The sequence below is a fragment of the Oncorhynchus kisutch genome, unplaced genomic scaffold, assembly GCF_002021735.2.
Source record: "Oncorhynchus kisutch isolate 150728-3 unplaced genomic scaffold, Okis_V2 Okis05a-Okis16b_hom, whole genome shotgun sequence".
NCBI classification, from domain to species: Eukaryota; Metazoa; Chordata; class Actinopteri; order Salmoniformes; family Salmonidae; genus Oncorhynchus; species Oncorhynchus kisutch.
The window spans coordinates 6,151,391-6,165,665 of NW_022261982.1; the positions used below are offsets into that span (position 1 = coordinate 6,151,391).

Consider the following 14,275-nt stretch of genomic DNA (forward strand, 5'->3'; position numbering starts at 1 on the left):
GAAGAAGAGAGGGAAGAGAGAGAGAGAGAAAGAAGAAGAGAGAGGGAAGAGAGAGAGAGAGAAGAAGAGATGGAAGAGAGAGAGAGAGAGAAAGAAGAGAGGGAAGAGAGAGAGAGAGAAGAAGAGAAGGAAGAGAGAGAGAGAGAAAGAAGAAGAAGAGAGAGAGAGAGAGAAGAGAGACGGGGGAGAGAGAGACAGAAGAGAGTACAGTCACTACATTACATACTAGGACATTTAAATGAAACACACTTCACAGGTTTTTGTTTGGCAGGATGACAGAGAAGCGCGTTGCCAGATATGTAATTAAACCAATCAGATTTAACCAGTAAGAGACGTGTCATAAAGACAGTGATGATGATATGAAACAGGATGCATTAGTTTAATAAGACAAGAGGTCCATAATGGTGGAAGTGAACTAGAGGGACGACTGAATAGATGAGAGGCTCTCTGTCTGTCTTTGGATGACTGGTTCATTTAATCAATTGGTTTGTTTTATAGACAAATGACAAACCATGCCAGTTATTGGTTAATGTTCAGTTGTAATTGTGGTGGTACATCATTTGATTGGTTAAGAGATTGAATGGGGTTGAATATCCAGTGTACACAGAGAAATAGGTTTTAAACATCCTGTTTGTTTTCTGACTTGTCTTTCTGTCACATATGAGTCATTAGAGAATGTCTGAGATATATTCTCTCTTTTCTGAATTGTCTTTCTGTCACATATGAGTCATTAGAGAATGTCTGAGACTCTTCTAGCTATATTCTCTCTTTTCTGAATTGTTTTTCTGTCACATATGAGTCATTAGAGAATGTCTGAGACTCTTCTAGCTATATTCTCTCTTTTCTGAATTGTCTTTCTGTCACATATGAGTCATTACAGAATGTCTGAGACTCTTCTAGCTATATTCTCTCTTTTCTGAATTGTTTTTCTGTCACATATGAGTCATTAGAGAATGTCTGAGACTCTTCTAGCTATATTCTCTCTTTTCTGAATTGTTTTTCTGTCACATATGAGTCATTAGAGAATGTCTGAGACTCTTCTAGCTATATTCTCTCTTTGCTGAATTGTCTTTCTGTCACATATGAGTCATTAGAGAATGTCTGAGACTCTTCTAGCTTTCTTCTCTCTTTTCTGAATCGTCTTTCTGTCACATATGAGTCATTAGAGAATGTCTGAGACTCTTCTAGCTATATTCTCTCTTTTCTGAATTGTCTTTCTGTCACATATGAGTCATTAGAGAATGTCTGAGACTCTTCTAGCTATATTCTCTCTTTTCTGACTCGTCTTTCTGTCACATATGAGTCATTAGAGAATGTCTGAGACTCTTCTAGCTATATTCTCTCTTTTCTGACTCGTCTTTCTGTCACATATGAGTCATTAGAGAATGTCTGAGACTCTTCTAGCTATATTCTCTCTTTTCTGAATTGTCTTTCTGTCACATATGAGTCATTAGAGAATGTCTGAGATATATTCTCTCTTTTCTGAATTGTCTTTCTGTCACATATGAGTCATTAGAGAATGTCTGAGACTCTTCTAGCTATATTCTCTCTTTTCTGAATTGTCTTTCTGTCACATATGAGTCATTAGAGAATGTCTGAGACTCTTCTAGCTATATTCTCTCTTTGCTGAATTGTCTTTCTGTCACATATGAGTCATTAGAGAATGTCTGAGACTCTTCTAGCTTTCTTCTCTCTTTTCTGAATCGTCTTTCTGTCACATATGAGTCATTAGAGAATGTCTGAGACTCTTCTAGCTATATTCTCTCTTTTCTGAATTGTCTTTCTGTCACATATGAGTCATTAGAGAATGTCTGAGACTCTTCTAGCTATATTCTCTCTTTTCTGAATTGTCTTTCTGTCACATATGAGTCATTAGAGAATGTCTGAGACTCTTCTAGCTATATTCTCTCTTTTCTGACTCGTCTTTCTGTCACATATGAGTCATTAGAGAATGTCTGAGACTCTTCTAGCTATATTCTCTCTTTTCTGACTCGTCTTTCTGTCACATATGAGTCATTAGAGAATGTCTGAGACTCTTCTAGCTATATTCTCTCTTTTCTGAATTGTCTTTCTGTCACATATGAGTCATTAGAGAATGTCTGAGACTCTTCTAGCTATATTCTCTCTTTTCTGACTTGTCTTTCTGTCACATATGAGTCATTAGAGAATGTCTGAGACTCTTCTAGCTATATTCTCTCTTTTCTGAATTGTCTTTCTGTCACATGAGTCATTAGAGAATGTCTGAGACTCTTCTAGCTATATTCTCTCTTTTCTGACTTGTCTTTCTGTCACATATGAGTCATTAGAGAATGTCTGAGACTCTTCTAGCTATATTCTCTCTTTTCTGAATTGTCTTTCTGTCACATATGAGTCATTAGAGAATGTCTGAGACTCTTCTAGCTATATTCTCTCTTTTCTGAATCGTCTTTCTGTCACATATGAGTCATTAGAGAATGTCTGAGACTCTTCTAGCTATATTCTCTGTTTTCTGAATTGTCTTTCTGTCACATATGAGTCATTAGAGAATGTCTGAGACTCTTCTAGCTATATTCTCTCTTTTCTGAATTGTCTTTCTGTCACATATGAGTCATTAGAGAATGTCTGAGACTCTTCTAGCTATATTCTCTCTTTTCTGAATCGCCCTTTCTGTCACATATGAGTCATTAGAGAATGTCTGAGACTCTTCTAGCTATATTCTCTCTTTTCTGAATTGTCTTTCTGTCACATATGAGTCATTAGAGAATGTCTGAGACTCTTCTAGCTATATTCTCTCTTTCTGACTTGTCTTTCTGTCACATATGAGTCATTAGAGAATGTCTGAGACTCTTCTAGCTATATTCTCTCTTTTCTGAATTGTCTTTCTGTCACATATGAGTCATTAGAGAATGTCTGAGACTCTTCTAGCTATATTCTCTCTTTTCTGAATTGTCTTTCTGTCACATATGAGTCATTAGAGAATGTCTGAGACTCTTCTAGCTATATTCTCTCTTTTCTGAATCGTCTTTCTGTCCCATATGAGTCATTAGAGAATGTCTGAGACTCTTCTAGCTATATTCTCTCTTTTCTGACTTGTCTTTCTGTCACATATGAGTCATTAGAGAATGTCTGAGACTCTTCTAGCTATATTCTCTCTTTTCTGACTTGTCTTTCTGTCACATATGAGTCATTAGAGAATGTCTGAGACTCTTCTAGCTATATTCTCTCTTTTCTGAATTGTCTTTCTGTCACATGAGTCATTAGAGAATGTCTGAGACTCTTCTAGCTATATTCTCTCTTTGAACACTTTAACGTTAAGATCAAACATCAGAAGACGTCTGACAGTTAATCCACTTTATCCACCATAAGCATTTTCCTTTAAACTTCATTCAGACCTCACCTCTCTCTACTTCCGCTGACAGTCAGGACGCTTCACTTGGTGGAGTTCATCAGCCCGAGGGATGGAGGGATGGGAGAGGGGAGAGGAGAGAGGGATGGAAGAGGAGGAGACGGGAGAGGAGAGAGGGATGGAAGGAGGGAGGGATGGAAGAGGAGGAGAGGAGAGAGGGAAGGAGGGATGGAAGAGGAGAGAGGGAAGGAGGGATGGAAGAGGAGGAGAGGAGGGAGGAAGGAGGGATGGAAGAGGAGGAGAGGGGAGAGGAGAGAGGGAAGGAGGGATGGAAGAGGAGAGAGGGATGGAAGAGGAGGAGAGGAGAGAGGGAGAGGGATGGAAGAGGAGGAGAGGAGAGAGGGAGAGGAGAGGAGAGAGGGAAGGAGGGATGGAAGAGGAGGAGAGGGGAGAGGGATAGGAGAGGAGAGAGGGAATGAGGGATGGAAGAGGAGAGAGGGAAGGAGGGATGGAAGAGGAGGAGAGGAGAGAGGGAAGGAGGGATGGAAGAGGAGAGAGGGATGGAAGAGGAGGAGAGGAGAGAGGGAGAGGGATGGAAGAGGAGGAGAGGAGAGAGGGATAGGAGAGGAGAGAGGGAATGAGGGATGGAAGAGGACGAGAGGGAAGGAGGGATGGAAGAGGAGGAGAGGAGAGAGGGAAGGAGGGATGGAAGAGGAGAGAGGGAAGGAGGGATGGAAGAGGAGGAGAGGAGAGAGGGAGAGGGATGGAAGAGGAGAGAGGGAAGGAGAGATGGAAGAGGAGGAGAAGAGAGAGGGAGAGGGAAGGAGGGATGGAAGAGGAGGAGAAGAGAGAGGGAGAGGGAAGGAGGGATGGAAGAGGAGGAGAGGAGAGAGGGAAGGAGGGATGGAAGAGGAGGAGAGGAGAGAGGGAAGGAGGGATGGAAGAGGAGGAGAGGAGAGAGGGAGAGGAGAGGAGAGAGGGAAGGAGGGATGGAAGAGGAGGAGAGGAGAGAGGAGAGAGGGAGAGGAGAGGAGAGAGGGAAGGAGGGATGGAAGAGGAGAGAATAAGAAAGAGAATAAACGGAAGAAAACATTGAAAAATGATTAAACAATGTCCTTGGTTGGAGAGATCTGCAAATGAGAGGATGGGGAGAGAGGGAGAAGAGAAAGGGAGCGGAGAGTGGGAAGAGGAGAAGAAGAGAGAGAGGAGGGGGAGAGGGGAGAGAGGGACAGGAGGGGGGGTCGAGTGGTTGGGAGAAGAGGGTGGAGGGAGAGGAGAGGAGGGGGGTCGAGTGGTTGGGAGAAGAGGGTGGAGGGGAGAGGAGAGGAGGGGGGTCGAGTGGTTGGGAGAAGAGGGTGGAGGGGAGAGGAGGGATGGATGGATAAAACAGTAACTCAAAGAGGATCAGTCACATCAAAGGAGGGGAGGAGAGGGAGGGTGGAGAGAGGAGGGGGATCCATACTGCATCCCGATGACGCTGCAGTACAGAGCAGGGGGAGGCGGGGGGGGGGGGGCGGGGCTAAGGGGCAAACAGGAGGAGAAGTAGAGTTGGACGCCCTGCGTTTGACGAGCGCTGAGCAACACCTGACACTGACAGACTGCTAATTACATCTAGTACTGATATAGAGGAAGGCTTTTAGGAATGGGAGAGGAAATGAAAAGAGAGAGGGAGGAGGGAGAGGGGGAGAGAAGGAGAGAGAGAGAGGGAGGGAGAGAGAAAGAGAGAAGGAGAGAGAGCGGGAGGGAGAGAAGGAGAGAGAGGGGGGGAGGGAGAGAGAAAGAGAGAAGGAGAGAGAGAGCGGGCGGGAGGGAGGGAAGGAGGGAGGGCCGCCGGAGGGAGGGAGGGAGGGGGGCGAGGGAGAGAGAGAGAGAGAATCGGAGAGAGATACGAGAGCGAGAGGGACGGGGAGAGAAGAGGAGGAGAGAGAGGGACTGCCGTGAGGAGACCGAGAGAGAGAGAGAGATAGAGGGAGAGAGAGAGGGAGTGAGAGAGAGCGATGAGAGAGAGAGGGAGAGATATGTAAGCGAGAGAGAGGGATGGAGGGGGAGAGAGAGAGAGAGACGAGGGAGAGCAGAGAGAGGGTGAGAGACGGAGAGAGGAGGCGAGAGAGAGGGCAGCGACCGAGAGGCGAGAGAAGGGGAGAAGGAGGAAGAGGGAGAGAGACGAGAGCGGAGAGATGAGAGGAATGGGACATGCTTTTTACCCTTCAATGTGGCACTAGCCTGTTTGCCAAGATTGGAGGCTGGGGGTGGGTGGGGGGGGCTGAAGATGCTTTGGTCAGCTAAGTGGAGTAAAATGTGATGGTGGTGTGTGTGTGTGTGTGTGCGTGCGTTGCGTGCGTGTATCCGTGTGTGTGTGTGTGTATCCGTGCCTGTGAGGTAAATCTAATTCAACCCCATCAGACTCAGGTGAAGCTGAGACAGTCTGTAGATAGAACACAGTGAACTCCACTGCTCATAAAGCCCTTTCGTTTTTCTTTAAAAAATAGTTTTTAGGATTATAATGTAATGTAAATGTAATTCAGAGTATTGTAGGGCAGAATACCCACCACAGCCTGGCTTGTAAACGAGTCTTCACACCTCCATCACCACCATTAACACGTCTACATGTGTAGTTTCCAAACCAGGTTGGGATCCAGGTTGGGAGTCAGCATGTGGTCTTCATTGTGAGTCGTAGAAAAAGTCATCATAGGCAACAAAAGAAAAGGCCATCGTCTCTCAAACAGTTGTTACATGAGAGGAAGTAAGACTCACAGAGCTGTTGTTGTGCTGCCTGGGTCTCACTGGTTAACATGAAGTAAGACTCACAGAGCTGTTGTGTGCTGCCTGCGTCTCACTGGTTAAACATGAAGTAAGACTCACAGAGCTGTTGTTGTTCTGCCTGGGTCTCACTGCTTAACATGTGATGTATTTACTCAATCTGATCTGTAGAGGTAAAACACAACACTCAATCTGAAATTCTGTAAGAGGTAAAAACCAACACAACCCATCTGATCTGAGAGGAGGGTGAAAACAAACACAACTCAATCGGTCTGTAGAGGAGGTGAAAACAACACAACTCAATCTGATCTGTAGAGGAGGTGAATGATGAACAACAACAACTCAATCTGATCTGTAGAGGAGGTTAAACAACCACAAACTCAATCTAATCTGTAGAGGAGGTTAAACAACACAACTCACATCTGATCTGTAGAGGAGGTTAAACAACAGAACTTAATCTGATCTGTGGAGGTTAAACAACTGATCGTAGAGGTAACTCAATCTGATCTGTAGAGGTTAAACAACACAACTCAATCTGATCTGTAGAGGTTAAACAACACAACTCAATCTGATCTGTAGAGGTTAAACAACACAACTCAATCTGATCTGTAGAGGTTAAACCAACACAACTCAATCTGATCTGTAGAGGTTAAACAACACAACTCAATCTGATCTGTAGAGGTTAAACAACACAACTCAATCTGATCTGTAGAGGAGGTTAAACAACACAACTCAATCTGATCTGTAGAGGAGGTGAATAAACAACACCAACTCAATCTGATCTGTAGAGGTTAAACAACACAACTCAATCTGATCTGTAGAGGAGGTTAAACAACACAACTCAATCTGATCTGTAAGAGGAGTTAAACAACACAACTCAATCTGATCTGTAAAGGAGGTGAAACAACACAACTCAATCTGATCTGTAGAGGAGATGAAACAACACAACTCAATCTGATCTGTAGAGGAGGTGAAACAACACAAACTCAATCTGATCTGTAGAGGAGGTTAAAACAACACAACTCAATCTGATCTGTAGAGGAGGTTAAACAACACAACTCATCTGATCTGTAGAGGAGGTAAAACACACAACTCAATCTGATCTGTAGAGGAGGTGAAACAACACAACTCAATCTGATCTGTAGAGGAGGTTAAACAAACCACAACTCAATCTGATCTGTAGAGGTTTAAACAAACACAACTCAATCTGATCTGTAGAGGATTAAAACAACACAACTCAATCTGATCTGTAGAGGATGTTAAACAACCACAACTCAATCTGATCTGTAGCAGGTTAAACACACAACTCAATCTGATCTGTAGAGGAGGTTAAACAACACAACTCAATCTGATCTGTAGAAGGAGATGAAACAACACTACTCAATCTGATCTGTAGAGGAGGTTAAACAACACAACTCAATCTGATCTGTAGAGGAGGTTAAACAACACAACTCAATCTGATCTGTAGAGGTTAAACACACAACTCATCTGATCTGTAGAGGAGGGTTAAACAACACAACTCAATCTGATCTGTAGAGGAGGTTAAACAACACAACTCAATCTGATCTGTAGAGGTTAAACAACACAACTCAATATGATCTGTAGAGACACTGAAACTAATTAAAGAAAACAGAGCAGCTGTTTGCCTTTATGCCAACTGGCAGAGATAGCAGGCGTCTGTCTGTGAGAGTGAGGAGCAAGACAAAGAGTGTGATTTAAACTTGGCCATGGCCATAGTTTAGTAGTGCAGGGAGAACAGACATCTGTGAACACAGTATTACAGTATACTCAGGGGACAGTGTGTGTGGTCCATCTGTGTGTCTTCAGTGGTGCCCACACTGAAAAGGTTGGGTGTTCAGAGGTGGGTGTGGTTTCTTGTGTTTGTCAGTTGTAGTTTAGTCGTGGACACAAGCCAATCACAATCTTCCTCTACTTTGCATGTTCTGAATAATTAATATCACCATCACGCTCTCTCTTGTCTTTCCCCAGAAGAGCCCAACACAAACGGTAAATGCATTCTGATGACTTCTCTGCTATCTTCTTTTGTCTCTCCCAAGATGACTGTGGTTCCCTGAGCACCCAGACAGTCAGAGAACCAATCAGAGAGTCATTCAGAGAGCCAGTCAGAGAACCAATCGGAGATGGCTATGAGAGGCTGTCGTTCTCGGGGCAGAAGCTTCCTCCAGGGTTCCCCGGGCCCTTTATCTTCCCTGAGGGGCTGTCGTCAATAGAGACTCTGCTCACTAACATCCAGGTGGGGCTCTACTCTCTGTTCTCTACTGAATCGTCCCAGAAGGTGTAACGGTGACCATGTTTTGATGAACCAGGTTCTGATGAACAATGTTTTACTGAACCATGTTTTACTGAACCATGTTTTTGCTGAACCATGTTTTACTGAACCATGTTTGCTGAACCGATGTTTTGCTGAACCATGTTTTACTGAACCATGTTTTGCTGAACCATGTTTTACTGAACCATGTTTTACTGAACCATGTTTTGCTGAACCATGTTTTACTGAACATGTTTTACTGAACCATGTTTTACTGAACCATGTTTACTGAACCATGTTTTTACTGAACCATGTTTTGCTGAACCATGTTTTACTGAACCATGTTTTGCTGAACCATGTTTTGCTGAACCATGTTTTACTGAACCATGTTTTACTGAACCATGTTTTACTGAACCATGTTTTACTGAACCATGTTTTGCTGAACCATGTTTTACTGAACCATGTTTTGATGAACCATGTTTTACTGAACCATGTTTTACTGAACCATGTTTTACTGAACCATGTTTTACTGAACCATGTTTTGATGAACCATGTTTTACTGAACCATGTTTTGATGAACCATGTTTTACTGGAACCATGTTTTGATGAACCATGTTTTACTGAACCATGTTTTACTGAACCATGTTTTACTGAACCATGTTTTACTGAACCATGTTTTGATGAACCATGTTTTACTGAACATGTTTTGATGAACCATGTTTTACTGAACCATGTTTTACTGAACCATGTTTTACTGAAACCATGTTTTACTGAACCATGTTTTGATGAACCATGTTTTACTGAACCATGTTTTACTGAACCATGTTTTACTGAAACCATGTTTTTGATGAACCATGTTTTACTGAACCATGTTTTACTGAACCATGTTTTGATGAACCATGTTTTACTGAACCATGTTTTACTGAACCATGTTTTACTGAACCATGTTTTACTGAACCATGTTTTGCTGAACCATGTTTTACTGAACCATGTTTGTGAAACTGAACCATGTTTTACTGAACCATGTTTTTACTGAACCATGTTTTGCTGAACCATGTTTTACTGAACCATGTTTTACTGAACCATGTTTTGATATTGGAGGCTGTATCTTCTTTCTCTACTCACAGTTGTTATCACACATCTGGATGAGTAACTCCTCCTCATCTCATCTCTCTGTCTGTGTCCTCTGGGCTCCACCTCATCTCATCTCATCTCTCTGTCTGTGTCTCTGGGCTCCACCTCACCTCATCTCTCTGTCTGTGTCTCTGGGCTCCACCTCATCTCATCTCTCTATCTGTGTCTCTGGGCTCCACCTCACCTCATCTCTCTGTCTGTGTCTCTGGGCTCCTCCTCATCTCATCTCTCTGTCTGTGTCTCTGGGCTCCTCCTCATCTCATCTCTCTGTCTGTGTCTCTGGGCTCCACCTCACCTCATCTCTCTGTCTGTGTCTCTGGGCTCCACCTCATCTCATCTCTCTATCTGTGTCTCTGGGCTCCTCCTCACCTCATCTCTCTGTCTGTGTCTCTGGGCTCCACCTCATCTCATCTCTCTATCTGTGTCTCTGGGCTCCTCCTCATCTCATCTCTCTGTCTGTGTCTCTGGGCTCCTCCTCATCTCATCTCTCTGTCTGTGTCTCTGGGCTCCACCTCACCTCATCTCTCTGTCTGTGTCTCTGGGCTCCACCTCATCTCATCTCTCTATCTGTGTCTCTGGGCTCCACCTCACCTCATCTCTCTGTCTGTGTCTCTGGGCTCCACCTCATCTCATCTCTCTATCTGTGTCTCTGGGCTCCTCCTCATCTCATCTCTCTATCTGTGTTTCTGGGCTCCTCCTCATCTCATCTCTCTGTCTGTGTCTCTGGGCTCCTCCTCATCTCATCTCTCTGTCTGTGTCTCTGGGCTCCTCCTCATCTCATCTCTCTGTCTGTGTCTCTGGGCTCCTCCTCATCTCATCTCTCTGTCTGTGTCTCTGGGCTCCTCCTCATCTCATCTCTCTGTCTGTGTCTCTGGGCTCCTCCTCATCTCATCTCTCTATCTGTGTCTCTGGGCTCCTCCTCATCTCATCTCTCTGTCTGTGTCTCTGGGCTCCACCTCATCTCATCTCTCTATCTGTGTCTCTGGGCTCCTCCTCATCTCATCTCTCTGTCTGTGTCTCTGGGCTCCACCTCATCTCATCTCTCTATCTGTGTCTCTGGGCTCCTCCTCATCTCATCTCTCTATCTGTGTCTCTGGGCTCCTCCTCATCTCATCTCTCTGTCTGTGTCTCTGGGCTCCACCTCATCTCATCTCTCTATCTGTGTCTCTGGGCTCCTCCTCATCTCATCTCTCTATCTGTGTCTCTGGGCTCCTCCTCATCTCATCTCTCTGTCTGTGTCTCTGGGCTCCACCTCATCTCTCTATCTGTGTCTCTGGGCTCCACCTCATCTCATCTCTCTATCTGTGTCTCTTGAGGATCACCAATCATTATTTAAACCTCAACTCTACCTCCAGCATATTTGTTTTGAATTTTTAAAAATTAAAGTAAACATTTTGACTGGAGATAACAAATTTAGAGACTACAGACTACACACTACATCAGACCACACACTACAGTGATGTATGGATTTAGATTAGAGATGTATAGCCTACACACTACATCAGACTACACACTACAGTGATGTATAGATTTAGATTAGAGATGTAGAGACTACACACTACAGTGATGTATGGATTTAGATTAGAGATGTGGAGACTACACACTACAGTGATGTATGGATTTAGATTAGAGATGTAGAGACTACACACTACAGTGATGTATGGATTTAGATTAGAGATGTGGAGACTACACACTACAGTGATGTATGGATTTAGATTAGAGATGTAGAGACTACACACTACAGTGATGTATGGATTTAGATTAGAGATGTAGAGACTACACACTACAGTGATGTATGGATTTAGATTAGAGATGTGGAGACTACACACTACATCAGACTACACACTACAGTGATGTATAGATTTAGATTAGAGATGTAGAGACTACACACTACAGTGATGTATGGATTTAGTGTAACAGCCTCTTGATGTGTGTCTTACTCTGTGCCCTCCAAGCAGGGCTTGCTGAAGGTTGCCATAGACAACACGCGCGCTCAGGACAAGCAGGTGCAGACGGAGAAGTCAGAGCTGAAGATGGAACTGTTCAGAGAGAGGGAGCTAAGAGAGACACTGGAGAGACAGCTCACCATGGAGCAGAAAAACAGAGGTCGGTTACCACTACATTACCCACAACACACTGCACACTACACTACATTACCCACAGTGAACTGTTCAGAGAGAGGGAGCTAAGAGAGACACTGGAGAGACAGCTCACTATGGAGCAGAAAAACAGAGGTCGGTTACCACTACATTACCCACAACACACTGCACACTACACTACATTACCCACAGTGAACTGTTCAGAGAGAGGGAGCTAAGAGAGACACTGGAGAGACAGCTCACTATGGAGCAGAAAAACAGAGGTCGGTTACCACTACATTACCCACAACACACTGCATACTACACTACATTACCCACAACACACTGCACACTACATTACCCACAGTGAACTGTTCAGAGAGAGGGAGCTAAGAGAGACACTGGAGAGACAGCTCACCATGGAGCAGAAAAACAGAGGTCGGTTAACACTACATTACCCACAACACACTGCACACTATACTACACTACATTACCCACAACCCACCGACACACCATACTACTCATCTCTGTTTCTAGTGAGCCCTGATAACAAGCACTGCAATTCCTCACAATTCTCAACGGTTTTGTGTATTTCAGTGCTGATCCAGAAGCGTCTGAAGAAAGAGAAGAAGAGTAAGAGGAAACTTCAGGAGGCTCTGCAGTTTGAGTGTAAACTGAGAGACCATGCTGAGCAGACTCTGCAGCAGACTGTAGCGTCAGACAGAGCCCTCTGTGGTAAGTCTCCAGGCTACATTACAGGGGAGCCTAGTGGTTAGAGTGTAGAGGTGGCAGGGGAGCCTAGTGGTTAGAGTGTAGAGGCGGCAGGGGAGCCTAGTGGTTAGAGTGTAGAGGCGGCAGGGGAGCCTAGTGGTTAGAGTGTAGAGGCGGCAGGGGAGCCTAGTGGTTAGAGTGTAGAGGCGGCAGGGGAGCCTAGTGGTTAGAGTGTAGAGGCGGCAGGGTAACCTAGTGGTTAGAGTGTAGAGGCGGCAGGGTAGCCTAGTGGTTAGAGTGTAGAGGCGGCAGGGTAGCCTAGTGGTTAGAGTGTAGAGGCGGCAGGGTAGCCTAGTGGTTAGAGTGTAGAGGCGGCAGGGTAGCCTAGTGGTTAGAGTGTAGAGGCGGCAGGGTAGCCTAGTGGTTAGAGTGTAGAGGCGGCAGGGGAGCCTAGTGGTTAGAGTGTAGAGGCGGCAGGGTAGCCTAGTGGTTAGAGTGTAGAGGCGGCAGGGTAGCCTAGTGGTTAGAGTGTAGAGGCGGCAGGGGAGCCTAGTGGTTAGAGTGTAGAGGCGGCTGGGTAGCCTAGTGGTTAGAGTGTAGAGGCGGCAGGGGAGCCTAGTGGTTAGAGTGTAGAGGCGGCAGGGTAGCCTAGTGGTTAGAGTGTAGAGGCGGCAGGGGAGCCTAGTGGTTAGAGTGTAGAGGCGGCAGGGTAGCCTAGTGGTTAGAGTGTAGAGGCGGCAGGGGAGCCTAGTGGTTAGAGTGTAGAGGCGGCAGGGGAGCCTAGTGGTTAGAGTGTAGAGGCGGCTGGGTAGCCTAGTGGTTAGAGTGTAGAGGCGGCAGGGTAGCCTAGTGGTTAGAGCATTGGACTAGTAACCGGAAGGTTGCAAGTTCGAACCCCCGAGCTGACAAGGTACAAATCTGTCGTTCTGCCCCTGAACAGGCAGTTAACCCACTGTTCCTAGGCCGTCATTGAAAATAAGAATTTGTTCTTAACTGACTTGCCTGGTTAAATAAAGGTAAAATAAAAAATAAAAGTTTTTACATTTAATTTAAATTTGACTCTTTATTCTTCATTTTGACTTCATGGTGCAGTTTTCCGTTGTCATTTATGTTCCTTTGTGGAAATGAATGTATTGGCCTTTTACTTCTCATTTACTAGTAATTAGGTGTGATAATTAATGACTAAACTCCTGCCTCTCCGTCATCATTACCCTCCAATCAGACTCACTGACCCAGGAAGTAGACAACGGTAACCAAGGTAACGGCAGGACTGACGCAGAGGCAGCGATACAAGGTACGGCAGCTTCTGAATGGCTTCATCCATCCTAGTTGCCTAAATGTCCGGTTGTTTACGTTGAGTTAAAAACTAACGCCGTTGGTCTGTGTGGCAGCGAGTCTAGAGGGCAGAGTTCCCCACAGACCCCATCTACCCCCCCTCTCTCTCCTGCTGCAGAGTTCACCACAGACCCCAACTACCCCCTCTCTCTCATGCTCCAGTCCCCCCACAGACCCCATCTACCCCTCTCTCTCCTGCTGCAGAGTCCCCCACAGACACCCATCTACCCCCTCTCTCTCTCCTGCTCCAGTCCCCCCACTACCCCCATCTACCCCCTCTCTCTCTCCTGCTGAAGTCCCCCACAGACCCCATGTACCCCCTCTCTCTCTCCTGCTGAAGTCCCCCACAGACCCCCATCTACCCCCTCTCTCTCTTTCTGTTGCAGAGTCCCCCACAGACCCCATCTACCCCCTCTCTCTCCTGCTAAAGAGTCCCCCCACATACCCCATCTACCCCCTCTCTCTCCTGGCTGCAGAGTTCCCCCCACAGACCCCATCTACCCCCTCTCTCTCCTGCTGCAGAGTTCCCCAACAGACCCCATCTACCCCCTCTCTCTCCTGCTGCAGAGTTCCCCAACAGACCCCATCTACCCCCCTCTCTCTCTGCTCCAGTCTTCATCTACCCACTCTCTCTCTCTCTCTACTCCAGTCTCCATCTACCCC

The 14,275-nt window shown here is 45.4% G+C and overlaps 1 pseudogene; it reads left to right on the plus strand.

The window, feature by feature from the left end:
• LOC116359785 (dachshund homolog 1-like) overlaps positions 1 to 14,275 on the plus strand; it is an 83,091-nt pseudogene that overhangs the window by 65,517 nt on the left and 3,299 nt on the right.